Source organism: Cebus imitator, unplaced genomic scaffold (genome assembly GCF_001604975.1).
Source record: "Cebus imitator isolate Cc_AM_T3 unplaced genomic scaffold, Cebus_imitator-1.0 Scaffold434, whole genome shotgun sequence".
Lineage (NCBI taxonomy): Eukaryota > Metazoa > Chordata > Mammalia > Primates > Cebidae > Cebus > Cebus imitator.
Window position 1 is genome coordinate 1,645,111 of NW_016107749.1, and position 27,646 is coordinate 1,672,756.

Here is a 27,646-nt window from a genome sequence, read left to right on the forward strand (position 1 = left end):
AAAAAAAAAAAAAAAAGAGAGAGACACTTAAATTCCTTTCAAAGAATAATGACTATCTAAGCACTGTGGAAATGAGCCAAAATCCAAAGAAAGACATCAAGAGTTGGGCAAGGTAAACTACGGAAGGTTTCTCAGAAGACTGGTTGAAAAAAAAAGCACGTATTTTAAGCACAAAAAAATGGCTCATATAATGGTAAGAAGCTGGAAATATCCCAAATTAGGCCAGCTTGAGAAGGAGCAACACCTAAGACAATAAAGAGAACAAGGCTAACAAAACGTGCAGAACAGACAAAAGTGCCTTGTGATACAGAATAGTTAAGGACACAGCCTCTGGAGCAAATCCTGACTCTGTCCTTTGCAAACCATGTGACCTTGGGCAAGCTAGCCTCTCTAGTGTTCAATGTTCTCACCTGTAAAATGAGGGTGATGATATGTATCTTACAAGGTTAAGCCCTCAATGAACGTTACCTTTTTTGGTGTGTGTGTCATGCAGTCTCGTTCTGTTGCCCAGGCTAGAGTGCACCAGCGTGATCTTGGCTCACTGCAACCTCCGCCTCCGCCTCCCTAGTTCAAGCGATTCTCCTGCCTCAGCCTCCCAAGTAGCTGAGATTACAGGCACCTGCCACCATGCCCCATTAATTATTTTAGTAGAGATAGGGTTTCACCATGTTGCTCAGGTTGGTCTTAAACTCCTGAACTCAAGTAATCTGTCCACCTTGGCCTCCCAAAAGTGTTGGGATTACAGGTGTAAGCCACCACCCCCAGCCTCAATGAATGTGATCTAGTAGGCAGTGTTAATAACAAGTTACGTTACTATGGTCATAGGACTCACTATAAATTCTTCAACCGAGGAATGAGTCAATGAGAAGAGTAAGGAAAATTATTTTAATAATTCTACAGGGGAGACTGACTTCAGAATCTGTGCAGGATTCTAGTTGCAGCATGTTAAACATGGCTACCACTCATCAACTCAATATAAAAGGCAATTTGTTGTGCAACAGTCATGTAATGCAAGTGCCACAACCCCCTGAAAAAGACTTTGTTGCTGTTTTTCCCTGATGTTATAAATACATGTTTACACTAAAGTCGTACTTAAAGTCCAAGTTCCCCCTTCATCCATCCTCATTTGGAAAGCAGGCCAACTTCTTTAACGGAGGCCAGCATTAAAGTGCTTTGATTACACTAAAGATTTAGTGACTCAGAGGGAATAGAAATGGTTAAGACAAAGGTAGTCATGGCTGGGCTAATGTCTTAAAGCAAACATAAAGATGCCAATAGGCAAACATCTAGAAAACTTTAGTATCGATAAAGAAAATTATTAGTGTTTCCCAAGCAGATTCTACAAAACAAAAGTTCCTTCAGCAACTTAAAAGCAATGATGGACAAGTAGGTTTGGTAAGTGCTTAGCTAAGCACAATTAATTTCACTATTGACTTTTTTCTGGCTTAGAGAGCTTCATGAAGCTCATAATATATTTTCCCACGAAAGTTATCCTTTTTCTCTTCCTCTTTTTTCTTACAGCATTTAACAGGTCTTATGTCCCATAGCACATACTTTGGAAGCTTTTTTCTTTTTGAGACAGAGTCTCACTCTGACACCCAGGCTGGAGTACAGTGGCACAATCTTGGCTCACTGCCACCTCTGCCTCCCAGGTTCAAGAGATTCTCCTGCCTCAGCCTCCTGAGTAGCTAGATTACAGGCATGCACCAGCAAGCCTAGCTAATTTTTTTGTATTTTTAGTAGAAATGGGGTTTAGTAAAAACGTTGCCCAGGCTACTCTCGAACTCTTGACCTCAAGTAATCCGCCCATCTTGGCCTCCCAAAGTGTTGGGATTACAGGCCTTTTTATCCAAAAACTAAACGTAAATAACAACCACAATAACAGTAAATATTTGTTAAATATTCATTAAGTGCCCAGTGCCATGATATGAAACTTTATCGCCCTCTGAGATAGGTAACTTTTATTATCCCTAATTTATGTATGAGGAAATAGATGAACAGAGACAGGAGAAACCTGTTCAGTGGTAAGAGTCTCTCTGTGCAAACTCTCTCCAGAGAGCAGACACTCAGCTGTCTGGAGAAGATTCTTCTGGCCTTAGCAACAAGAAGAATATTTAATATTCTTGTTTTTCCGAAGCATATACAAAGGATCAATGACTAAGGTCTTTGATCTTTAGCTTCCCTTTCGCTTCTCTAAAAAGACTGACATCAATGTCTTGGAGTTTTCATCTAAGTTTTCACCTGGAGTCCTGCTGTCCTGTCCAGGACTCCAGGAGGGGAAAAAAACACCAATAGAAACTGAAATAAAAATGAGATGCCCTGGGTGATTTATGAATTTTCTAATTAATCCTAACAAAATTGAGACATTCATAAAATGAGTATCAAAATTTTAAAGTCATACATTGGAAAAGATTATTGTTATTTGGTAGCTATAAAGGGTGCTGGACTCTATCCTCCTCCCTTTCTGCCAAGCCTGAGAATGTTTTCAGAGGAAATTTGAGAACTAGCAGGAGTCAAATTCTTGGTTAGAGTTTAAATCACAGTATTTTCAAAGTGTGGGTTTTAAAGATTTTTCCAACTTCTGTTTTCCCCTATACAGGGGGACCACAAACACCCAAACAAAAGTTATCTGAACTTTTGTACATAACAAACATGAGAAATAAGGGAACTAATCCTTTAAAAACTATCCAAGTAGCCAGACAAAGCTTATCTGAAAGGCCTGTGAGACCAAGAAATATAACTGCTGCCATACTAACAGGAGCAATAATAATGGCGAATACTTTGGGGGCTCTTACTGCGTTGCCAGACATTGTACAGGCTGTTTACATTTTTCTCATTTCATCTTTTCAACATCTCCCTAAGAAACATACTTTTACCATCAGCTCTAGAGATGAGGATACTAAAGCAGAGAGAGATTAACTGATTTGGCCAAGGTCACAGAGCTTCACAGCTTCAAGGAAGAAGAACCAGCATTCCAACCCAGGCAGTCTGGTTCTAGATCCAAAGGTCATGCTCTAAACTGTTTTACAACACTCCCTATCTCAACTTGGCTTGTGCCCCCAGCCTCAGCTGGGATCATTAAGTTGTATCATGAATCAAAATGCAACCTCCAAGAGCTAATGGTAAACACCATAAGTGAACCATTTTCCAGACTGGCCCATAAAAGCAAGTTTCAAAGAATTTTTTTTTTTTTTTTTTGAGACAAGTCTCACTCTGTTGCCCAGGCTGGAGTGCAAAGGTGCCATCTTGGCTCACTGCACCCTCCACCTCCCGGGTTCAAGTGATTCTCCTGCCTTAGCCTCCCAAGAAGCTGGGACTACAGGTACACACCTATCTAATGTTTGTATTTTTAGTAGAGATGGGGTTTTGCCATGTTGGCCAGGCTGGTCTTGAATTCCTCACCTCAAGTGATCTGCCTTTCTCGGCCTCCCAAAGTGTTGAGATTACAGGCATGAGCCATCATGCCCAGCCTAAGTTTCAAAGAATTTAAAAGGATTGATATTATACAAAATATGCTCTTCAACTACAGTGGAATTAAATTAGAAATCACCTAAAGGAAAATCTGTGAAATCCCCAAATATGTGGAAATTAAACACACTTCTAAATAACCCATGGGTCAAATAAGAGATCACATGGAAAATTAGAAAATATCTTGAATCGAATGAGTATGAAAACAAAACATATCAAAATATGTGGAAGACAGCTAAAGCAATGTTTATAGAAGCAAATCTACAGTATTAACTGATTGTATTGGAAGAAGAAAAAAGGTTTAAAAATCAACTAAGTTTTCACCTTAAACTGGAAAAAAAGAGCAAATTAAACTCAAAGCAAACAGAAGGAAGTAATACAGCACAGAAATCAATGAGACTGAAAACTACAAAATTCCTTTCTGCACAAATCAATCAGCTAGTTCTAAAATTTGTATGAAGGCAAAGGAAGTAGAATAGCTAAAGCAATTTTGGGGGAAAAAAGTTGGAGGATTCACATTAACTGATTTAAAGACTTACTACTATAAAATATAAAACTACAGTATTTATAGTGCGAATTACTGAAGAATACACATACTGTTCAACAGAACACAGATTCCAAAAATTCTTAAATTTATAACCAATGAATTTCTAACAAAAGTGTCAAGAGAAAAAAAACATTTTTTGTTTGTTTCAGAGATGGATTCTTGCTCTGTTGCTCAGACTGGGGTGCAGTGGTGTGATCACAGCTCATTCCAAGTTCAAACTCCCGGGCTCAAGCGATCATCTGCCTCAGCATCCTGAGTTGCTGGGACTACAAGTGTGTGCCACCACTCCTGGCTAAGATTTTTCATATTCATTTTTTGTAGAGATGGGGGTCTCCCTATGTTGCCCAGGCTGGTCTTGAGCTCCTGGGCTCAAGTGATCCTCCTGGCTCAGCCTCCCAAAGTTCAGGGAGTAGAGGCATGAGTTACTGGGCCCAGACTAGGAATAGTCTTTTCAACAAATAGTGTTTGAACAACTGGATGTATATATGCAAAACAAACAACCTCACATTGTATGCAAAAACAGATCATAAGCTTGAATGTGAAAGTGAAATCCATAAAGCTTCAATAATAATTGCTCTTTGGCGGGGCATGGTGGCTCACAACTGTAATCCCAGTAGTCTGGGAGGCCAAAGCAGACAAATCACTTGAGGTCAGGGTTCAAGACCAGCCTGGAGACGTGGTCGATGTGGCAAAACCCCGTCTCTACTAAAAACACAAAAATTAGCTGGGCATGGTGGCACACACCTGCAGTCCCAGCTACTCTGGAGGCTGAGGCAGGGGAACTGCTTGAACCCGGGAGGGGGGGGGGTTGCAGTGAGCTGAGATTGCACCACTGTACTCCAGCCTGGGTGACAGAGAGAGACTGTGTCTCAAAAAAACAAACAAAAAACCCCTCTCTTTGAAAAAGACTGTGAAGAAAATGAAAACACAAGACATGTACTGAGAGAAAATTCTGCAAAATATGGATCAAAGGCCGGGTGTGGTGGCTCATGCCTGTAATCCCAGTACTTTGGGAGGCCAAGGTGGGCGGATCACCTGAGGTCAGGAGTTCAAGACCAGCCTGGCCAAGATGGTGAAAACCCCATCTTTAAAAAAAAAAAAAAAAAGAAGAACAAAAAAAGTGAGGCTGGTTTTGGTGGCTCACGCCTGTAATCCTAGCACTTTGAAAAGCCAAGGCAGGTAGATCATGGGGTCAGGTGTTTGAGACCAGCCTGCCCAAGATGGTGAAACCCGTCTCTATTAAAAATACAAAAATTAGCTGAGGGTGGTGTCAGGTACCTGTAATCCCAGCTACTAGGCATGCTGAGGCAGAAGAATCACTTGAACCCAGGAGGTGGAGGTTGCAGTGAGCTGAGATCGCACCACTGCACTCTAGCCTGGGTGACAGAGCAAGACTCTATCTCAAAAAAATAAAATAAAACCAAACAACAACAACAAACCTCCCCCCCAAAAAAAAACAGTTTAGCATTTCATACGAAATTGCTCATACCATATGACCCAAGAGAAACAAAAACGTATGTCCCCACAAAGTCCTGAATGTGAATGTTTATAAGCAGCTTTATTCAGATTTGCCAAAAGCTGGAAACCCACGTGGATCCACTGATGAATGGATAAACAAACTGTGGTATCCTTATGCAATGTAGTACTTACTAGTCAGCAATAAAAAGGTATGAACTACTGATAAATGCAATATGGATGAATTTCAAATGAACGATGCTAAGTAAAAGAAACCAAACTTGGTCGGGCGCAGTAGCTCACGCCTGTAATCCCAGTACTTTGGGAGGCTGAGGCGGGCTGATCACCTGAAGTCAGGAGTTTAAGACCAGCCTGGCCAACATGGTAAAACCCCATCTCTACTAAAAATACAGAAGAAAAAAAAAAAAGCCGGGCGTGGTGGCGTGCGCCTGTAGTCCCAGCTGCTTAGAAGGCTGAGGTAGGAGAATCGTTTGAACCCGGGAGGCAGAGGTTGCAATGAGCCGAGATTGTGCCACTGCACTCCAGCCTGAGTTACAAAGTGAGATTCTGTTAAAAAAGAAAAAAATAAAGCCATACTCAAAAGATTACAAACATGATCCCATTTAAATGACATTCTGGAAAAAGGTAAAAAAGGAGAAAAAACAGTTCTGCTTCCAGGAGCAGGGGTGAGAGGAGGGACTGACTACAAAAGGGCATGAGGAAACTTTCTGGGGTGATGGAAATGTTCTATTTCTTGATTGTGGTGGCTGGTGTGTGTACTTCCAAATTCACTGAACTGCAGCCCTTAGAATAATTTTTGGCTGGGCGCTGTGGCTCACACCTGTAATCCTAGCACTTTGGGGGGCTGAGATGGGTTGATTACCTGAGGTCAGGAGTTTGAGACCAGCCTGACCAACATGGCGAAACCCTGTCTCTACTAAAAATACAAAAATTACCTGGGCGTGGTAGTGCGCGCCTGTAATCCCAGCTACTAGGGAGGCTGAGGCAACAGAATAACTTCAACTCGGGAGACAGAGGTTGTAATGAGCTGAGATCACACTGATGTACTCCAGCCTGGGCAACAAAAGCGAAACTCCATCTCTAAATAAATAAATAAATAAATAAATAAATTTCACTGTTCACAAATTACACTTTTAAAAATCTGACTTTAGTATCCCAGTCAAAAGACAGTAAGATGATTGCTGGTACTGGAGTGAAAGTCATGGTAGTTGTGAGAAGTTATCTGATCTTAGATATATTAATATTTGGAAGATACATCTACAGGATTTCCTGATAGACTGAACACAGAGCATGAGAGAAAGAGAAGCCAAAGAGGACTACTATGTTTTTGGACCAAGCAACTGGAAGAATGAAACACCATCAGCTGAAATGAGAGGACAGATGGAGATGGGAGGGGGGTTGCGGGGTGTACATGTGTATGTTGGGGAGGGAATGGGTGATGGGGAATTTAGTTCTAAGCTTCACCTGGTATAAAACAGAAATAATCCCATTACTTATCTGTTTTTTTTTTTGGGGGGGGGGTGTAAACATCACTGCATTCCTTCATTTCAGTTAGAAGTCCTATCAGGCAGACTTCGTTATGACCCTAGAAGGAAGCCCGGCCATCATATAATTCTGCTTACTGTAGCTTGATGGGTATGACAGTTAATTTTACGTATCAAGTTGACTGAGCTAAGAAATGCCCAGCTATCTGGTTTTACATTATTTCCGTTTACTGCCTATTTCTGTGTGTGAGAGTGTTTCTGGAGGGGATCAGCAGTGAGGTGGAAACTGAGTTCAGCAGATGATCCTCCCCAGTGTGGGTGGGCATCATCCAATCCACTGAGGGCCTGAACAGAACAAAAAGGCGGAGGAAGGGCACATTCACTCTCTCTCTGCTTGAGCTGAAACATTTATCTTCTGTCCTTGGACATCCCCACTCCTGATTCTTAGACTTTCAGACTCAGATCAGGACTCATACCATTGGCTCTCTGGCTCTCAGGCCTTTGGACTTGGACTGAATTTCACCACTGGCGTTCCAGGTTCTTTAGCTTGCAGATGGTGGGGCTTCGCAGCCTCTATCACTGCGCGAGCCAATTCCTCTACAAATCTCCTCTAATATACGTATCATATATACCCTATTGGTTCTGTTTATCTGGAAAACCCTAATACAATGGGGCCCCCAGCACTCATCCCAAACTAAGCATGTTTCCTTTTACAAAAGGAGAAAATGTCCACTCTTCATAGCTCCTTTAATCAGTTCCCATTCAAACTCTAAAAGAAATTTCTCCAAATTTCTATTTCTATATTTCACTTTGTATGATCACTGTTTATGCCACTGCTTATGTGAAGGAGAGGTTAGATACCTTGGGAATTCATGTCTCAGCCACTTGTATCTCTAATACGGCTTTTCCTTCCTACTGTGGAGTTTGTCATTTCCACTAATAGCTGTGTGCTTAATAAAAACAAAACGAATCGCTTCTCTTCTCCCATCTCTTTAAGACCTCTGTTCCCCTGTAGTTCTGTGGTGGTTCCTAATCCTTTTCGCAGAGGCTCTCCATTCTCTCCTTTACGTTGTCATTTTAATCTGGGAGTTGAGAGAAATAATCTGGTAATCACCACCCCCTCACCCCACTACCACCAAAGAAGTCACTACAAATTCCCACTGAAAGCTTTTTGTTCTAAAGGGAGAGCCAGTCCTGTTCCTACTGCAGTACTGTCACCTAGAAACCAAAATTCTCAGCTGACATAACATTTCAGAGCTAATCTAATTCCTAGGAAACTACTCAGCACAGTTCGAAACATAAAAAACCAGCTGCAGCTCTCGCCTTTATATCACCAATCTGAAATCTCAAACTGTAAATTCATAATAGCAATTGTAACAGCTTATTTTTATTGAGTTTTTCATATGTGTGGGGTACTGTGCTATATAACTGCTTTAACTAAATCAGCTCACTTAATAAAATAACCCTGTGACAAAATTACATTATTATTTTTTGAGATGGAGTCTCACTCTGTCATCAGGCTGGAGTGCAGTGGCACAATCTCAGCTCACTGCAATGTCTGACTCCTTGGTTCAAGTGATTGTCCTGCCTCGGACCCCTGAGTACCTGGATTACAGGCAGGCACCACCACACCCAGCTAATTTTTTTCTTTTGTAAAGATGGGGTTTCACCATGCTGGCTAAGATGGTCTCATTCTCCTGACCTCGTGATCCACCCACCTCGGAAACACAGGACACCTTAGAGCTAAACAAGAAGCAATACTTAGGCTGTGTACCATGGAGTATGACATTCAGTTAATCCCCCAAGAATTATGAGAGATTGGTTTTGCCTTAAATTATTTCTGATTATTAAAAAAAGAGAAAGAAAAATATAGGTGTGCCACCTCTTAAAGAAAATGAGCTATTTGGAATGAGTGAAATTCTTTCTATTTTACCTGGAAATCCTTATATCCAAGGAAGGATCCAAGGTTGCCCTCACAGCAGGTTCAAAGGCCACTATACAATACAGGCGGCCTGTTTCCATACTGCAGCTTAGTATCAGAGATTTCAGTTGAACAGGAAGACTCTTTAAAAGCAGCAAGTGTGTTAGACAAATGTTTTACTGAGCACTTCCAAAGCAGAAGAGACTATTTTGGGCACTATATCAGCATTATGGGGATCTGGTGGTAACTCACTGCTTCTGAGTCAAGATTACAATCTAAGTAATAGGATACGCATAAAATAACTTTAAATGCACTACAAAGAAATCTAAATTTCAATAAAGGAACATAAGTGCTATAGGAGTTCAGAGGAAGAAAGATTGTTTCCAACGAAGGAGGTCAAATTAGCCTCTTCTGAAGAGGTAAAATTTGAATTATTCTTGAAGAATCTGAAAATGTGAAATCCATCAGAAAGAATAAGATTCAGAAGCAAATGGTACAATAGTAACTATAGCATAATGACAAAGAAGCGTGGGCCATGTGTTAAGCATTGGAGCTTACTTGGAGCATGGGTACCAGAAAGGGAATAGAGGAAAACAGCGTTGGCCAGAGAGGTTAAATGCGACTCAGGCCTTAAAAATGAGAGAGCCAGACAGAAAACTAACCTAATATTCTAGGGAGAATGTCTGAGTCAAGGCAGATACCAGAAACATTTTAAGTAGAATGGACAGCATTTGGGAATGACTAGCATAAAGAGCAAGAGACAGGTAGGAATGAAGCTGTGTAAATGAGAGGATGGTAGTAGATTAATAAAAACATGAAACAAGCCAGGTGCAGTGGCTCATGCCTGTAATTCCAGCCCTCTGGGAAGCTGAAGTGGGAGGGTCACTTGAGGCCAGGAGTTGGAGACCAGCCTGGGCAACATAGTGAGACTCTATCTCTACCCCCGGCCCCCCCCAAAAAAAAGGAAAAAGAGAAAGAAACAAAGGAAGAAAAACAGATGCATATAAAGTAGGGAGAAAAAAGGAGAGTTGTTGAGTTTTAAAATGTGTGTGTGTGTGTGAGAGAGAGAGAGGGAGGGAGGGAGAGAGAGAGAGAGAGAGAGAGAGAGAGAGAGAGAGAGTGTGTGTGTGTGTGTGTGTGTGTTGAGCTTCAGGTGACAAGAGTATTTAAGTGGTGAGATCCATTTTTAATTTATATAACTGAAGTGGGCTGCAAATGTGGGGCTACAGCTCAAAACTGAGATCTCATCTTGACATACACACATGAAGCTGACTGTGGGTCTGCACAGTACTGACCTTTGAAGACTGAGAATAAACATGCAACCAGGATGACATACTTTCACATGTGTTCTACCTTAATCCTGATGAAGCAACCTTGTGAGATAAATATTACCATTTCCTGAAATTACAGTATTTGGCCTGTAAGTTCTTCCTAGTCAACGAGTTCACAGTTAGAACTAGTTTTATGTTAACCACATCTGCTGAATACAGAGAAAAGGAAACCACCACAGATGGAATTTTAAGTCTTCAGTTCATAACAGACAACCGAGATAGAATGAGAATCTTTCAGTTCATTTTTACTCCTTGTAGCCGCCTGACCCTTCAGCACAATCATGGGCTAATCAGTTCCAGCCAACTATGCTCCTGGTTAACAAGTGGGCAATGGAGTTGTAAAATGGATCAGTGGTCCATGAAGTCTGTTTGGTTGTCCCCAACAGGGGTTGAAGTGGGCTGTGAGTAGGGGTGGTTGAGGGGACTCGGCCCTCTGAAGCACCCTTTGAGAGACTGCCCAGAAGAGAGACAGAGGCCATGAACAGCTTCGATGTAAACACCTTCATATTTGGGAGGTGGGAAGCAGAGGAGAACCATGGGTGCTGCCAAACAGGAGATGTTAGAAATGTTTGCTGAAACAAAGGAAGGCATTTTCTCTCCCCTGTCGAGGTGATACTCCTTAGAGGGAGTCTTGCTCTGTTGCCAGGCTGGAGCGCAGCAGCTCGATCTTGGCTCACTGCAACCTCTACCTCCCGGGTCAAGCTATTCCCCTGCCTCAGCCTCCCGAGTAGCTGGGACTACAGTACAGGTGCGCACCGCCACACCCGGCTAGTTTTTTTTTTTGTATTTTAGTAGAGACGGGGTTTCACTATGTTGGCCAGGATGGTCTCGATCTCCTGACATCGTGATCCGCCCGCCCTGGTCTCCCAAAGTGCTGGGATTACAGGCATGAGCCACCACGCCCAGCCTCCTTCTGCAATCTTACACTCATTCTCCTTTTCTTTCAGAGTAAACAGAGATCAGTTGTGCTATTTTCACTATTATTATCAAAACCAGTAAATGAAAGTCCTATACTACTCTAGTTTAACCAAAGCTAAAAATGACCTTTGTGTTTCCCTTTCTGTATTCTTTTCATTAACAATGATAAAACAAGGGTTCCTAACTGTGTGCACATAGTAGGTAAAATGTGCCAGAACTATACAATAATCTTTCAAATGGTCACATGAAATCTGATACATCTTATACAAACTAAGCCTCCAATTAATAATTGAAACATGTCTGAACTATTAAGATAATATTTTAGAAAAGGAAAAGAAACAGTACAAATCTATTTTATGAGGGTGAAAAATGAGGTCAGGCAGCTTAGTCTGTTTTCTGTAACATTCTCACCTCATTTTGAAACTCTTCTACGTCAATCACCTTGATATTATACTTTAGCTCTCTGCATACATCGCATTTGTCCTGTCAGCCACAGTCTCCTGGAAAATAGGAACCCTGTCCTTATACTGATGTCTAACAATATGCTCCACAGACAGAGAATGCATGGTAAATGTTTGTGAAATCAGTTATCACTCAGAAAGAAAGGCAGGAAAAAAGCTCTTAGCCAAATAACGTAATTCTAAACTCAGGGTGAAAAAATTCATTTTATTTTTGAAACCACACCTACCCTTAACCATCCTCATGATTTATGAAATACTCTCTAGGCACGCAGCCCTTGCTGGGCAATAATTCTTTAGTTATTCTCCTTTCAGAAATCTAGGAAAGCTTACTCGTTACAGTCATAGATGTTAAACATCTATGTATGTATGTTACATATAGTTATAGATGTTCAAGAATTCTGCGAATGAAGTCTAAGATCTAGCCTCTGACCCACTGTGCTGTCACTCTTAAAATGAAGGAAGTTTAACATTTTTATAGTCAGAAAAACCTGAAAAGAAAAAGTTTTACTGATTTCATTTCCTCAGTTGAAAAATTCTCTTTTCGCTCTAAAAGATGTCTCCTATGTTGACAGTACCTTGAAAAACAACATCTTTATTCCTTAATATAAAAAGCTTAATGTAAAGACAGAAATCTGTGTGGTCTCTCCAAGTCAGTATTATAGAATTCTGGCACTACATATACAAGCCCCTGCTATTTTAGGATCACAAGAAACAGCTAGCCTGGGAAAATAAGAGAGGTGAACCATTTCTAACATCTTAACAGCCACTTCAAGCCACCCCTTGTTCTGCAAATACCACAGACCCCTTGGGAATCCTTAGATTTGGTTGATAACTTGAACTCTGGCAACTTGCCTTGCAACAGAACTGTTCTGTTTGAAATGGGCGTTAGCAGCAGAAAACTGTAACCATATCACATTCTCCTCCGTACTTTATGTGAAATTCAAATAAATTCACATTTCAAAAATGAAGTAAGGTAGCATTTACAACAAATCCAAGCAGACCCATGTGCCATCATTTCTGTAACTCTGGAGTGTGCGCTCCATGGTCTGCAAAGCTGGCCACTAACAATGCCTCTCATCTCTGCATACATCTGCTACTCCTCCCACCAAGAAGGGGAGTCTGTTTCCCCTCCCCTTGAATCTGGGCTATCCTTACAACTTTTCTCTAACTAAAAGACTGCTACAGAAAGCAGGCTGTGCCAGTTTCAGGCCTAGACTGAAAAGACATCTAGCAGGTTCCACTTTTGCTTTCTTGGCACCCAAAGCTGGCATGTAAGGAAGTCCAGGCTCTCCTGTTGGGAAAAAGGCCCAGCAGAAGACAACTACAAAAGAGAGAGGTTGTGGGGAGGATCACAGACACCTCAACCAAAAGCCAGTACCAAGGCTCTAAGCATGTGAATGAAATCATCTTGAATCCTTCGGTGCTGGTAGAGTCTGGCAGACGACACACGGGACAAAGACAAAGCATCCCAACTGAGCCCTGCCCAACTGCAGATCCAAAGAATCATGAGCAAATATAACATTTCTGGAAGAACAAAACTTTAAAATGGTAAACAGATTAGTGGCTGCCAGGGATTAGGGACCACAGTGAGAATGGAGGGTTAGCACTGGGAAGGTATGGGGTACGCTTACAAAAGGACAACACAAGGGATTTTAGTGTTAGTTCCGTTCACTATCTTGACTGTGGTGGTGCATACAGAAACATAGGCAGGTGATAAAACTGTACACACCTTAATATGCACACACGTGCATATACGAGCGAGCACAGGTAACACAGGTATCTGAACAACATCAATGGGTTGTATCAATGCTAACATCCTGGTTATGCTGTTAGAGTTTTGCAAAATGCTGCCTATTGGGAGAAACAGGCAAAGAGTACATGAGATCTCTCTGAATTGTTTTTTTTTATAACTGCATGTGAACCTATAATTATGTTAATAAAAATTTCAAAATGGTTACATTAAGCTACTAGGTTTTGAGTTAGTCTGTTTTACAGCAATAGATAATACATAACTGATACAGAGCAGTAATATTTTACTGTAACTTGTTAGCTCAGACTTATAAGAAAAGACTAACTGGCTGTATATCTGTTGTTAGTAAGTGCTAGCTATATTACTAATGTGGTACATTATTTTTGCTACTTTATCTGTATTTGACCAAACAGCTCTCAATCACAAGCAATAATTGTCCCTTCAACTGGCTAGAGGGAAATGTGAAGAGACAAAGGGCAGCTATGAAAAAGGTTAATATTGTCAAAGACATATTTTCCTCACTTTTGAACAACTCTGAAATTGGAGCGCATTTTATAACTGCATTTTTTTCTTAGTAGTACAAAAATAATGTTAAATCAACAGTCTACAATTAGCTGAAAAACATGATATTAAAATCTTAGTTCTTCCTGAATCCTAACTGGTATTTAGCTGCATTTCAAGGCATAAAAGATTTCTGAATTTTCTATAATGCCTTTTAGCACCATATTTGTACTTAACTCTTTACATCATACAGCAACTTTCTATTTATTATCAGACGACAATGTGATTCCTAGAAGTCAATATATAACTTCAACTACCATAATTTTTTAGGCAATTAAAAACACTCACCTAAAATGGAAAAAACAAAAACTACAATATGGCAGAGACTGCAAACTTCATTTCTACATTTATTCTCCCTCTCCTTTTTGGTAAAATAATCCTTTTTAAAATAAAGCATTTCCAACCTTTCCTGCAGCTATTTTATACAAACACACACACACATGCGTGTACCTGCACACACGACTAGGGCCTAAATTCTGACAATATCACAATGGTATAGCCTCTACTATCTAGGACTTACAATAAAGATTCCTTAAAGGAAAGCAGGCTCTTGTCCCTTGAATATAGAAATGACAGATGGAGCTCAACCAGCCACCTTGAACCATGGGGGAACACATTAAGAACAGTTTTTTAGCAGGCTAGAAGCAGCATAGATCCCTAATGACAATGAGGCATGGCACTATACCAGTATACCTACTTCTAGCCACATTTTAGATGAGAGAAATGAACTACTTTGTTTAAGCCACCGTTATCCTGAGTTTGTATCACACATAGTTAAAACTAATCCTAACTAATACATATGGCTTCTAACAGAGTTATATAAAATGTATTCCATGGAATTGTTAGTTTTTCAAAATATCCTTTTCTTGGGGAAGAGTGCCATAGTTTAATTAGCATCAGCAGGTAAAACACCATGTTATCTATTAAAACCTATATTCCTCAAAGTCTACAAAATCAGAAACTCTCAAAAATGAAAAGACAAACTTACAATTCCTTCTAGGGATGCTGCACACAATGTTCCTTAGGTTACTTAGATGTTTCTGAATGTGATTTTAAATGCCCACCCTTTCATTAATTCTATATTCCAGTATATAAGCTCCTTGTAAGACCTGATATAGTCTTGTAAGACCTTGACTAGTTTGCTAGATTTTAGAGAAAGAATAGGAATAAGACTTTGTTAACAATTTAAGACTGACTAGAAGAAAGGATTTCAGACCTTTTTACAACTTACACAAGAGGAAAGTATACTAAGCAGGATGGGTGCAGTGGCTCACGCCTGTAATCCCAGCACTTTGGGGGTGGATGATCTGAGATCAGGAGTTTAAGACCAGCCTAAGCAACATGGTGAAAACCTGTCTCTACTAGAAATACAAAAAATAATTAGCCAGGCATGGTGGTGCAGGCCTGCGATCCCAGCTACTTGGGAGGCTGAGGCAGGAGAATCGCTTGAATTTGGGAGGCTGAGGTTGTAGTGAGCTGAGGTGGCACCACTGCACTCCAGCCTGGGGGACAGAGTGAGACTCGGTCTCAAAACAACAACAACAAAAAAAGACAGAGGCTGAGGCAGGAGAATTGCTTGAACCTGGGAAGCAGCAGAGGCTGCAGTGAGCCGAGATCATGCCATTGCACTCCACCCTGGAAAACAAGAGTGAAACTCCATCTCAGAAGAAAAAAGTTAAAAAAAAAATTACTAAGCAATTTAGCAAATGTCTTCAGACATTGAGATAAAAGGTACTGAACACAGTACTACCATGGTTGCTTTCTCAGAAATAGCAGTAAATAAAAAATTTATTAATTTAGTTTGAACATTATTAGTGGTTTAAATCAGATTGTTAAAATATGCCTGTAATCCCAGCTACTTGGTAGGCTAAGGTTGAAGGTTCGCTTGAGCCCAGGAGTTCAAGGCTGCAATAAGCCGTGATTGCATCACTGCACTCCAGCCTGGGTGACAGAGTGAAAGCCTGTCTCAGGGTAAATAAACACATAATAAAAATGTAAAAAGTTAAAAGTACCCAATTACACTCTTCTACAATCCTCATTTACTAAGGAGAAATCTGTTTCTGTCACACATAATTTTCTATACCTTTATTCCTATAATTCATATAGCTATGGAGATTATCATTCCCAATTGCTCACTCATTAGAAGGACACAGCCGTGTTTACTGCTGTGTGACTTTGCAATGCGCCCCATTGTGGAAACTGCATATTCCCTGGGCCCATGGATACAGGGCTTGGCCATATTATTTACTTCGGCCAATAAAATTAGGAGGAAGTATCAGTGTGCCAGTCCAAGCTGCAGTCTTAAGGGACACTGCATGTTTCTACTCATCCCTCATACTCCAGGGATTCTGTATAAGTGCATGTAACCACATGCCCAGATAGCCACTGCCTCTCAGCCTACGTTCCAGAATAAAAATTTATGAAACAGACCTGAACCTGGCCAGATGTTTTAAGCCCAGCCTGGCCCAGCTGAGTAAAGCCTGTGTCAGTGGATCTGTATCAACCTGCAGATCTATAAGAATGAAAATAAATTGTTGTTGGTTATAATTCACTGAGATTTTGAGGTTGTGTGATATGCAGCAGAAAAATATTAAGACCAGCAGTGATACAAGGAGAGTTACTAAACTGGATAATTCATATGGTACATATTAAGTAGAAACTCAATGCCTATCTGCATTCTTCTCACTGTTGCCCGAAGGAGAATGTTTAAGCTACTCTTATTTACTCTTTTGCCCTGTTACTTATTAGAATTAGCTGGATGAGACACAGAGATACTGCCTCAGACAAAACTCAGGTTGCACTAAAAACCCAACCCTTTTATCAAGCAAGGGACTATCACCAAGCAAAAATAAAACATTCTTAACTACGACAGGTATCTCTAGTACTAAAACTCAGACACCATGATTATAACAGCTCACACTTACTACTTAAAACAAAGAAACTGTCTTAAAGCTATAAAATGCTTTACCAAAACAAGTAAGAATAAAATGACGCAGACATATAAAGGATTGTTATGAAAGGCTAGAAAAAAAATTGGTCTCCTGAAAGACGAGCTATCTGAATTCAGTAAGTTATCAGATACAGGCTTGAGTGCAGTGAATGCATATTTACTTTTTCCTTAGCAGCTCTACAGAAGGAGAGGTGTGACTCTATAGTGGACCCATGTTGGGTATTTGTCCAGCATACATTCTTCCTTCCTCTCCTAGGAGAACCCTGATTTAGACTGTACTCACTCCCAGCGCCAGCTTATCCCAAACTGTGACCAAAAATGAGCACACGGCCAAGGCAGATCAATCAGGGCCAAGAAGATCTGATTCGGGGACTTCTGTTTAAGCCAACCAGGGAATGCTGTTCTAGTCAGTGTGGAGGATCAAGTCCTGGCTGAAGCCAGTCTTACCTGGATTTTTCAGTTCCTGTATTAGAAAAACTTATCATTTAAGCCATTTGTGATTTTTGTTCTGTAATTTGCATCCAAACATTCAACAGATAAAATTTTTAGAGCAATCAAGGAGCATACGTGAAATTAGAATTAGAGGTATTGCCAAGGTACCTATTGTAAGACTCAAAAAACCTGACAAGCTTTCCTGAACTCATCTGAAATTTAAGTCTTTTTCTTTAAATAACCAAAGGTGGGAAATAGCATAGTAGAATCCCTAACTCTGAGGCTAAATGACTTTTTTCAGTACGTATGTACATGTGGCAACACACTCCTTCGCTGATACAGACTATAAAACAGTGTACTCACTTTGGAAAACAGTTCAGCTCCTCAAATTGTTAAACACAGAGTTACCGTATGACCCAGCAATTCCACTCCTAGGTATACAGTCAAGAGAACTGAAAACACATGTTCACATATACAAAAAAAAAACATGAACACAAATGTTCAAAGCAGCAGTACCCATGATAACCCAAAGGGAGAAATAAAACACAAATGTCCACCACTGAGAAACAGATTGGAAATTCTGAGAAACAGATAAATTGTGCTACATCCACGCAATGGAATATTTTGGGCCATAAAAAGGTGTAAAATATGGCTGGGTGTGGTAGCTCACGCCTGTAATCCCAACACTTTGAAGGCCGAGGTGGGTAGATCATGAGGTCAGGAGTTTAAGATCAGCCTGGCCAAGATAGTAAAACCCCATCTCTACTAAAAATACAAAAATTAGCTGGACGCAGTGGCAGGCGCCTCTAATTTCAGCTACTCAGGAGGCTGAGGCAGGAGAATCGCTTGAAGCTGAGAGGCAGAGGCTGCAGTGAGCCAAGATTGTGCCACTGCATTCCAGCCTAGGCAACAGAGTAAGACTCTGTCTCAAAAAACAAACAACAAAAAACCCATAAAGGAGTAAAATACTAATACTTGGTTGACATGGATGAACCCTGAAAACGTGAAAGCTAAGTTAAAGATGTCAGACACAAAAGGCCATACAATGGATGATTCCATTTATGTGACATGTCCAGAATAGGCAAGTAGATTAATAGTTACTTAGGGCTGAGGTGGGGAAACAGGGGAATAGAAAATGAATGTTCGTGTGTCTGGGTTTCTCTTTGAGGAGGATAAAAATTAGTGATGGTTGTACAAACACAGAATTATGTCCAGATGTGGTGGCAGCATTTTGGGAGGCCGAGGCAGGTGGACTGCTTGAGCTCAGGAGTTCAAGACCAGCCTGGGCAACATAGACAAACCCCGTCTCTACAAAAAATATAAAAATAGCTGGGCATGGTGGTGTGTATCTGTAGTCCCAAGCTACTTGAAGCGCTGAGGTGGAATGATGGCTTCAGCTGGGAGGCAGAGGTTGCAGTCAGCCAAGACTGTGGCACTACGCTCCAGTCTGGGTGACAGAGTGAGATTCCATTTCAAAAGTAAATAAATAAATAAATAAAAACCACAGAATTCTATATTATAAAGGGATGAGCTTTACCGTTCATGAAAAACTTACTAAAAAAGAAAAAGACTGGGCACAGTGGCTCACACCTATAATCCCAGTACTTTGGAGGCCAAGGTGGGCCGATCACCTGAGGTCGGGAGTTCGAAACCAGTTTGACCAACATGGAGAAACTGCCTCTCTACTATAAATACAACATTAGCCAGGTATGGTGGCACACGCCTATAATTCCAGCTACTAGGGAGGCGGAGGCAGGAGAATCACTTGAACCCGGGAGGCAGAGGTTGTGGTGAGCCAAGACTGCACCATTGCACTCCAGCCTGGGCAACAAGAGCGAAACTCCATCTAAAAAAAAGAAAAAAAAAAGAAACTGAGATATACAATGCTTTCAAGTATTAAAATCTTTATTATTCATCAGTTTTCTTTGCTAGAGTACTTTTACATGAAAAAAGGTTTTATATATATGTTACATACAAAAGTTATATATATATATATATATATACACACATATATCTCATATATACAAAAGTTTTATATATATACATATATATGCAAAACATCTGAAACCTTCATGTTATGGAAGTATGATAAATAAAAGACCAAGTTATATTTATTTTCTGAAAAAGGATGGAAAGAGAAATTGCCTCAGTTTGTTCATTCTTGTGAATTAGGTTAAATTACTTGACTGTGTAAGTCAGAAGTTTGGAATATGAAACAAAATGTATTAATTGGGCAAGTCCCAGTCTGTGCTTTATACAATTAGCCCAATGTTACAAAAACAAGTATCCCTTGTTATCTAAATTTATTCAGTTTCTGAGTTTGGAAAGTGAAAGGTCAGACACAGAGTGATAACTGAATTTATTTTGGTCAGAGAGGCTCAATATCTGACAAGCTAGCAATTACTTCTTTCTTCAAAACAAAATAAGCATCAATATAACATAGCTTTCTGCTTTCACCACTAATCAACAGCCTGAGTCACAGGATTATTAGCTTGTATATTTAAATGTGCAACTGTACTACTAGGCATTTCAGGTAAAATTTAACACTAAATAAACTATTACAACTAAAACTTCTATCATGCCCCAATATTTCTTGCTATCTGGAACAGTAAACTTGAGGATCTGCAGGCTGAATTGATTTAGATCACGAACACAGACTGTGTACAGTATTCCAGATAGAAAATAAAGTTTAAAATTGTGATTGCAAGGGGGCTCAAAATTTGTAATTGTGGCCCAGGATTACACATAGGAAGCTGACATTTTTTAGGCAGATTAAAAAAAGGAACACAGTCATAAACATCCCCTGAAGGTGTACTTGATTCATAAAAGCAATGATAGCAACAAGCACCACAAAGTCAAAGACATCTACAGACAAGTATTAGAAACTTGTTCCTCAACCTAAGTTAACAGCAGAACATTATACTATACACTAAGAGGCTACAGAAACGGGGATTATAAAATGTTCCCACAAAAAAATGGTCCTGAAGAAATTATTTTTCAATAATAGTGGAAAAGGAAAAACTAGTCCATCTGGGCTGCTATAGCAAAATGCCTTAGACTGGGTAATTATAAAAAACAGAAATATATTTCTTCCAGCTCTAGAGACAGGAAAGTCCAAGATCCAGGTGCCGGTAGGTTCTGTGTCTGTGAAGAATCACTCTGCTTCATTGATGGCAGCTTTTCAGTGCGTCCTCATGTGGTGGAATGGGCTAACAAGCTCTTTTGGGCCTCTTTTACAAGGACACTAATTCCATTAATGAGGGCTCCGTCCTCATCACTTAATCACTTAGCAAAGGCCTCCATCTCCTACCACCACTGCCACACTGGGGATTAGGTTTCAATATATGAATTGGGTGTGTGGAGGAAGGGAGACATTCAGACCACAGCACAGAGTACAGCAGACAGAAGCCTTAACAAACATTCACAGTTAATAGAAAAAAATGTCAAGGGGGCACTTTTTAAAATGCAGAAGGAACTGCTGATTGCTGATTGATTGGTGACTTAGAAAGCGGAGAAGGCTGGAGGCAACGCTACACATCTACAACCATCTGATCTTTGACAAACCTGACAAAAACAAGCAATAGGGAAAGGATTTCCTGTTTAATAAATGGTGTTGGGATAACTGGCTAGCCATGTGCAGAAAGCAGAAACTGGACCCCTTCCTGACACCTTACACTACAATTAACTCCAGATGAATTAAAGACTTAAACATAAGACCTAACACCATAAAAACCCTAGAAGAAAACCTAGGCAAAACCATTCAGGACATAGGCATAGGCAAGGAAGGACATCATGACTAAAATACCAAAAGCACTGGCAACAAAAGCCAAAATAGACAAAGGGGATCTAGTTAAATTCCAGAGCTTCTGTATAGCAAATAAACAATCATTAGAGTAAACCAGCAACCAACAGAATGGGAAAATTTTTTTGCAATCTACCCATCTGACAAAGGGCTAATTAATATCCAGAATCCACAAAGAACTAAAGCAGATTACAAGAAAAAAACAAACTCATTCAAAAGTGAGTGAAGGGCATGAACAGACACTTTTCAAAAGTAGACATGTATGAGGCCAACAAATATATGAAAAAATGGTCATCATCACTGGTCATTAGAGAAATGCAAATCAAAACCAAATTGAGATACCATCTCACGCCAGTTAGAATGGTGATCATTAAAAAATCTGGAGACAACAGATGCTGGAGAGGATGTGGGGAAATAAGAACACTTTTACAACACTGCTGGTGGCAGTGCAAATTAGTTCAACCATTGTAGAAGACAGTGTGGCGATTCCTCAAGGACCCAGAAACAGAAATTCCATTTGACCCAGCAATCCCATTACTGGGTATATATCCAAAGGATTACAGATCGTTCTATTATAAAGACACATGCATACATATGTTTATTGTGGCACTGTTTGCAATAGTAAAGACCTGGAACCAACCCAAATGCCCATCTATGACAGACTGGACAAAGAAAATGTGACACATGTACACCATGGAATATATGCAGCCATGAAAAACGATGAGTTTGTGTCCTTTGTAGGGACATGAATGAATCTGGAAAACATCATTCTCAGCAAACTGACACAAGAACAGAAAATCAAACACCACATGTTCTCACTCATAGGTGGGTGCTGAACAATGAGAACACACGGACACAGGGAGGGGAGCATCACACACTGGGGTCTGTGGTTGGGGGGACTAGGGGAGGGACGGCAGGTGGTTGGGAGGTTGGGGAGGGATAACATGCGGAGAAATGCCAGATACAGGTGACAGGGGGATGGAGGCAGCAAACCACATTGCCACGTATGTATCTATGCAACAATCCTGCATGATCTGCACATGTACCCCAGAATCTAAAGTACAATAAAAAATAAATAAAAATCATGTTTATTCACACACACACACAGACACAGCAAGAAAGAAAGTGGAGGAGGCAGTACACATACAAAACAACTACTTTTTTTTTTTTTTTTTTTTTTTTTTTTTTGAGACGAAGTCTCATTCTGTAGTCCAGGCTGGAGTGTAGTGGCACAATCTTGGCTCACTGCAACCTCTGCCTCCTGGGTCTGGGTTCAAGGAATTCTTCTGCCTTAGCCTCCCGAGTAGCTGGGATTACAGGCACGTGCCACCATGCCCACCTAATTTTTGTATTTTTAGTAGAGACAGGGTTTCAGCATGTTGGCCAGGTTGGTCTTGAACTCCTGACCTCAAGTGCTCCGCCTGCCTCGGCCTCCCAAAGTGCTGGGATCACAGGCGTGAGCCACCACAGCCGGCCAAAACAACTATGCATTCTGCACTATTTCCAGGTTGAAATATATTAAATTACAGCCTCCAACTAGTAAACTTAGTTACTTATCTATCCCCAGGAGCGCAGCTACATGAGGACCACTGTGCCAGTGCTTCATTCAACAGTGTTCACAGAGTGAATGGATCCCATTTCCACAATATGTCTGGGTTCACACGTAAGAGGTAAACATATACAAGTTTTAATATATAGTGACATTTCTATAGATTCACAGTAGATAAAAAGTACATGTTTGCTATTCCCATTCTCTCTTAGAAAACACAATTACCCATTACATCTACTCTTGATACAATCCTTGGTGATTTAAGACTTGTCTATAATCACCATCTCCTTCTTCTATTCTCTCCTTGACCCATTCACATCTACTCTACTGAGAACGTTCTTGTCAAGATTATGAATGACCCTCAAAGCCAATGTTTTTGCTGTTACTCAACTCAACCTCTCTGTAGCATGTGACAGTCCCTCCTTCTGGAAATTTTCAACAGTCCCTCCTTGAAATTTTCAGCTTTTGGTTTCTCTGACACCACTATCTACTGCTTTCCTTCCACCTCACTGGCTGTTCCTACTCAGTCACATCTGCCAGATCCCTTCTCCTAGAGTTCCCAAGGCACTAGATGTTCTCTTCTTCCCAATGTACACAATTTCCCTAGTGATCTTGTAAAGTCCAATGGTTTTAAAACATTAGTTCTCGGGCCAGGTGGGGTGGCTCAGGCCTGTAATCCCAGCATTTTGCGAGGCCGAGGAGGGTGGATTGCTTGAGGTCAGGAGTTCAAGACCAGCCTGGCCAACAGGGTGAAACCTCGTCTCTACTGAAAATACAAAAATTAGCTGGGCATGGTGGCAGGCGACTGTAATCTCAGCTACTAGGGAGGCTGAGGCAGGAGAATTGCTTGAATTCAGGAGGCAGAGGTTGCCGGAACTGGCATCATGCCACTGCACTCCAGCCTGGGAGACAGAGCGAAACTCCTCCCAAAAATAAAGTAACATTAAAAATAAAATAAAATAAAACATTTGTTCTTTGCTGCTTAATCATAAACCTGCACCTCTAGCCCAGCCCTGCCTGGCCTCTTCCTAGAACACCAGAGTCATATATTTGATTGCTAATTTGACATCTCCAACTGGCTCTCTAATAGGTATCTTAAAATGGACAAAACAGAACTCTTGATTTTCCTCAAAAACCTGCTCCCCTCCCACCCCCCGTTTCCACTGTTTCAGTAAAGGCATCATTCACCCTGGCATTCATGGTAAAATCTATAGCACAAGTAAATGAACCATACCTCCAAAACACAGCCCAAACCCTTCCACTTCTCTCCTTCTCTGTTATTAGCACCCTAATTCAAGTCACTACCAACTACACTACTGCAATAGCCTCCTAACTAGTTTTACTGCCATTTTCCTTCACTCAACACACACAACCAATTCTTTATGCCTGGAGTGCACTGCCATGCCTCTGATCCTCTAATGGCCTCCCACCATGCTGATAACACCCAAGCTCCTGTCTACCTATCTGACCTCAACCTTACCCTATTTCCCAACTGCCCCCCAAATTCCACACATATGGCTGCGTGCCCTTTGACACCTCAACACAAACACTAAGTCAGTTTTGCTGGTCTTCTTTCTGCTTTTTAACACCCAACTCATTTCCACTTTAGGACTGTTCCCTCTGCTTAAAAGATCCTTCCTACACCCTTTTTATGGCTGGCTCTTTTCATTTAAAACAAAACAAAACAAAAAGCCAAAAAAAGCCAACTACCAAAATGGATCTCAATGGAGCTCTAAAGCCAAGGGCGTGCCCAGCTCTCCCAACAGCAACTCCCAAGGCTAGGTGCTCAGGGGCCTACATCCCCTCTCAACCCTCAACAGTGAGTTGACTTTTCTTGTTACAATAAAAAAAACTGAGTAATATTACACAGGAGTACCAGAAACTGCCTAACTGGAAACAGAAACTATTTACATTGAATAAAAAGCCTGGCTGCAGGCTGCATGTGCTATAGTTATAGCACGGTGTGATGCACATGGTGACTGAACCATGGAGGCAGCTCCTGGCACTCACACTGGCAGCCACGTGTTTGCCACCATGAGAGTAAAGGAGAGGACAAGAGGAGTGAGAAGGAAGGGTGTCGTGTTCACTTCTGGTTCTGGAGCTGACAGGACAGCCAGCCCGCTCCTTCATACAGCCCATCACTGCTGGTGGCACAGGTGGCCTGAATGTACCAGTTCATGTGGCACAGGGAGTGCAGCCCCAGCTTGTCTGTGATCTTGGCTGCATTCATGGCGTTGGAGAGGTCCTGCCTGTTGGCAAACACCAGGAGGGCAGCATCCCAGAGCTCGTCCTTGGGCAGCATCTTCATGAACTCCTCGCAGGCTTTGATCATGTGCTGTCATTGCCGTGCACTACAAAAATCAGGCCTGTGTGTTCTGGAAGTAGCGGCACCACAGAGGCCGGATCTTGTCCTGGCCGCCCACGCCCCACACAGTGAAGCTGATGTTCTTGTACTCCACGGTTTCCACATTGAAGCCTATGGTGGGAATGGTGGTCATCACCTCGCCTAGCTTAAGCTTGTACTAGACCGTGGTCTTCCCTGCAGGATCCAGGCCCACCACGAGGATGCGCATTTCTTTTTTGCCAAAAAGGCCTTTGAAGAGGTTGGCAAAGATGTTCCCCATGCTTGTGGACAGGTGGAAGGACCCTGGTCACGGATACCTCAGTGGCTGCTGCTCCGAGCCAGGCACTGGTTTTGCTTCCACCATGGCTGGCCCTTTCTTTTTACTCAGACAGAAGCTTAAATGTCACCTTCTCAAACTGGCATTTTCTGCCTACCTCATTTCAGAGCCACCCCAATTACTGTTTTAATTGTCTGCCTGGAATTCATTATCAACATTTTTCTTTCTTTCTTTTTTTTTTGAGACACAGTCTTGCTCTGATGCCCATGCTGCAGTGCAGTGGTGTAATCTTGCTCACTGCAGCCTCTACCTCCCAGGTTCAAGCAATTCTCCTGCCTTAAACCCAAAGTAGCTGGGACCACAGGTGCACACCACCACGCCCGGCTAATTTTTGTGTTTTTAGGAGAGATGGGGTTTCACTGTGTTAGCCAGGCTGGTCTCAAAGTCCTGTCATTATCAATATTTTTCTTAAGATTAGCTCCATGAGAGCAGAGGCCCTGATGCCTCAATTACTGCTAGAACAGTGCCTGGCACATACATAAGAGCTCAGTAAATATTTTAAGTTACTGGATAATTGAAAAGTAGGGACATTCCAAGAGTACCAATAAAATAATTTTCTACATAAATTCATTTCAAACACATGCACAGAAATGACCCATTTGTTTACCACGGCAATTTTATCAAAAATAGAAGCTGGGCTCGTTAAACAGATTTTCAATTATATTAAAAGCAATGGAATTTTATTGTCTTAAACTGATGAAATAACTGACAGTGTCTGGTTTACTCGCATGGCTGCTGGCTATTTCCATTTAAAATAGTTACCTTAGAATTTTAAAGCCTACACATGTTCTATTCTATAAAAGCTATGGAGAGTAAAACACAAAAAGTGGAAAGAAGTCTCAAAATTGGAGTTTTAAAAACTTGCAACAAATTAGATAAAATATCTTAAGAATAATAAAGCTCTCAAGAAAAATCGCTTTTTTAAAATAAAATAATGGCTTGGAGAAAGCTGGCAAAATGGAATGGCAGTAGTCAGGTTTTGGGCATTTAGTTGAGCCATTTATAAAGTTTCTAAACTGGTTTCACAGAAATTCTTGGAACAAATTCCATATTTTTGTTTGCCAGATCGAGGGCAGGAAGAAAACACCCAACAGAGTTCATGTGGGTGGGAGTGTGAAGGCTTCTCTCAGGCCCTCATCTGAGTGTTTATGTTGTGACAGCAAACTCTGTGTTTAAGCTTGTGCAGTAATTAAGTAGTATGTTTATTATAACTAAATCTCAACAGACTTTTCTAAGATTACCACTCAGGCTCAAGAAGAAGTAAAACAGGATTCTAACTTATAAACAAAGTTTTATGTTACTGAATCCCTGCACCGATAGCCTCAAACTTCATCATGCACAGAACCAAACGTAAGGAAAAGAGAAAAGGAAATTCAAACAAAATAAACCAGAAGAAAGGGAGATGTAACAACAATTTCAACACTAATTAGAGAGAAAAAAAAAAAGAGAGGACTTTAGTGTCTCTTTGGGGAGGCTGGAAATAGGAATTCAGTTTATTTTTTTCTTATTTATTTTTAAGACAGGGTCTCACTCTGTCTCCCAGTACCCAGGCTGGAGTTCAGTGGCATGATCTTGGCTCACTGCAACCTTTGCCTTCCAGGTTCAAGCGATTCTCCTGCCTCAGCTTCCCGAGTAGCTAGATTATAGGCACCCACCACCATGCCTGGCTAATTTTTGTATTTTTTGTAGAGAAGAGGTTTTATTTTACCATGTTGCCCAGGCTGGTCTAGAACTCCTGAGCTCAAAGCGATCCGCCTGCCTCAGCTTCCCAAAGTGCTGGGATTACAATGTCGAGCCACCATGTTTGGCCTTATATTTTTTTAAGTAGAGGCAAGGTCTTACTCTGTTGCCCACGATGGTCTCAAACTCCTGAGCTCAAATGATCCTCCCACTTCGGCTTCCCAAAGTGCTAGGATTACAGGTGTGAGCCACCATACCCAGTCTCAGTTTATTTTTAAGGTAACCATTAAACTACTTTGAACCTAATAAAAAGAGAGCTAATATTCATAATTAATATTCCATAGCAGAGAGCTGTCTTTCTGTTCTCCTGTACCCAGGTACCATAATCATCCTGGGCGTGTCCCCTGGCTTTCAAAATGCCACATTGAATGTGAACTGTATTCATTTTAACTACTGAAATAAAGGAGATAATCACAGGTTTGGGGAGGGAGTAATTTTGATATGGGGTTAAATGTCTGGTGACAGAAAAAGAGAAGGCATTATGTAAAACTTAAAACTGGCCAGGTGTGGTGGCTCATGCCTGTAATCCCAGCATTTTGGGAGGCCAAGAAGGGTGGATCACCTGAGGTCAGGAC

The 27,646-nt window shown here is 41.0% G+C and overlaps 1 protein-coding gene and 2 pseudogenes across 3 annotated transcripts in view; 1 reads left to right on the plus strand and 2 right to left on the minus strand.

Annotated features, from left to right (window-relative positions):
- Nucleotides 1–27,646, minus strand: part of SPPL3 (signal peptide peptidase like 3) — a 149,807-nt gene that overhangs the window by 63,731 nt on the left and 58,430 nt on the right. The window lies entirely within an intron of this gene.
- LOC108290446 lies at nt 23,580–25,573 on the minus strand (annotated as a pseudogene).
- Nucleotides 26,666–27,646, plus strand: part of LOC108290400 — a 27,997-nt pseudogene continuing 27,016 nt past the window's right edge.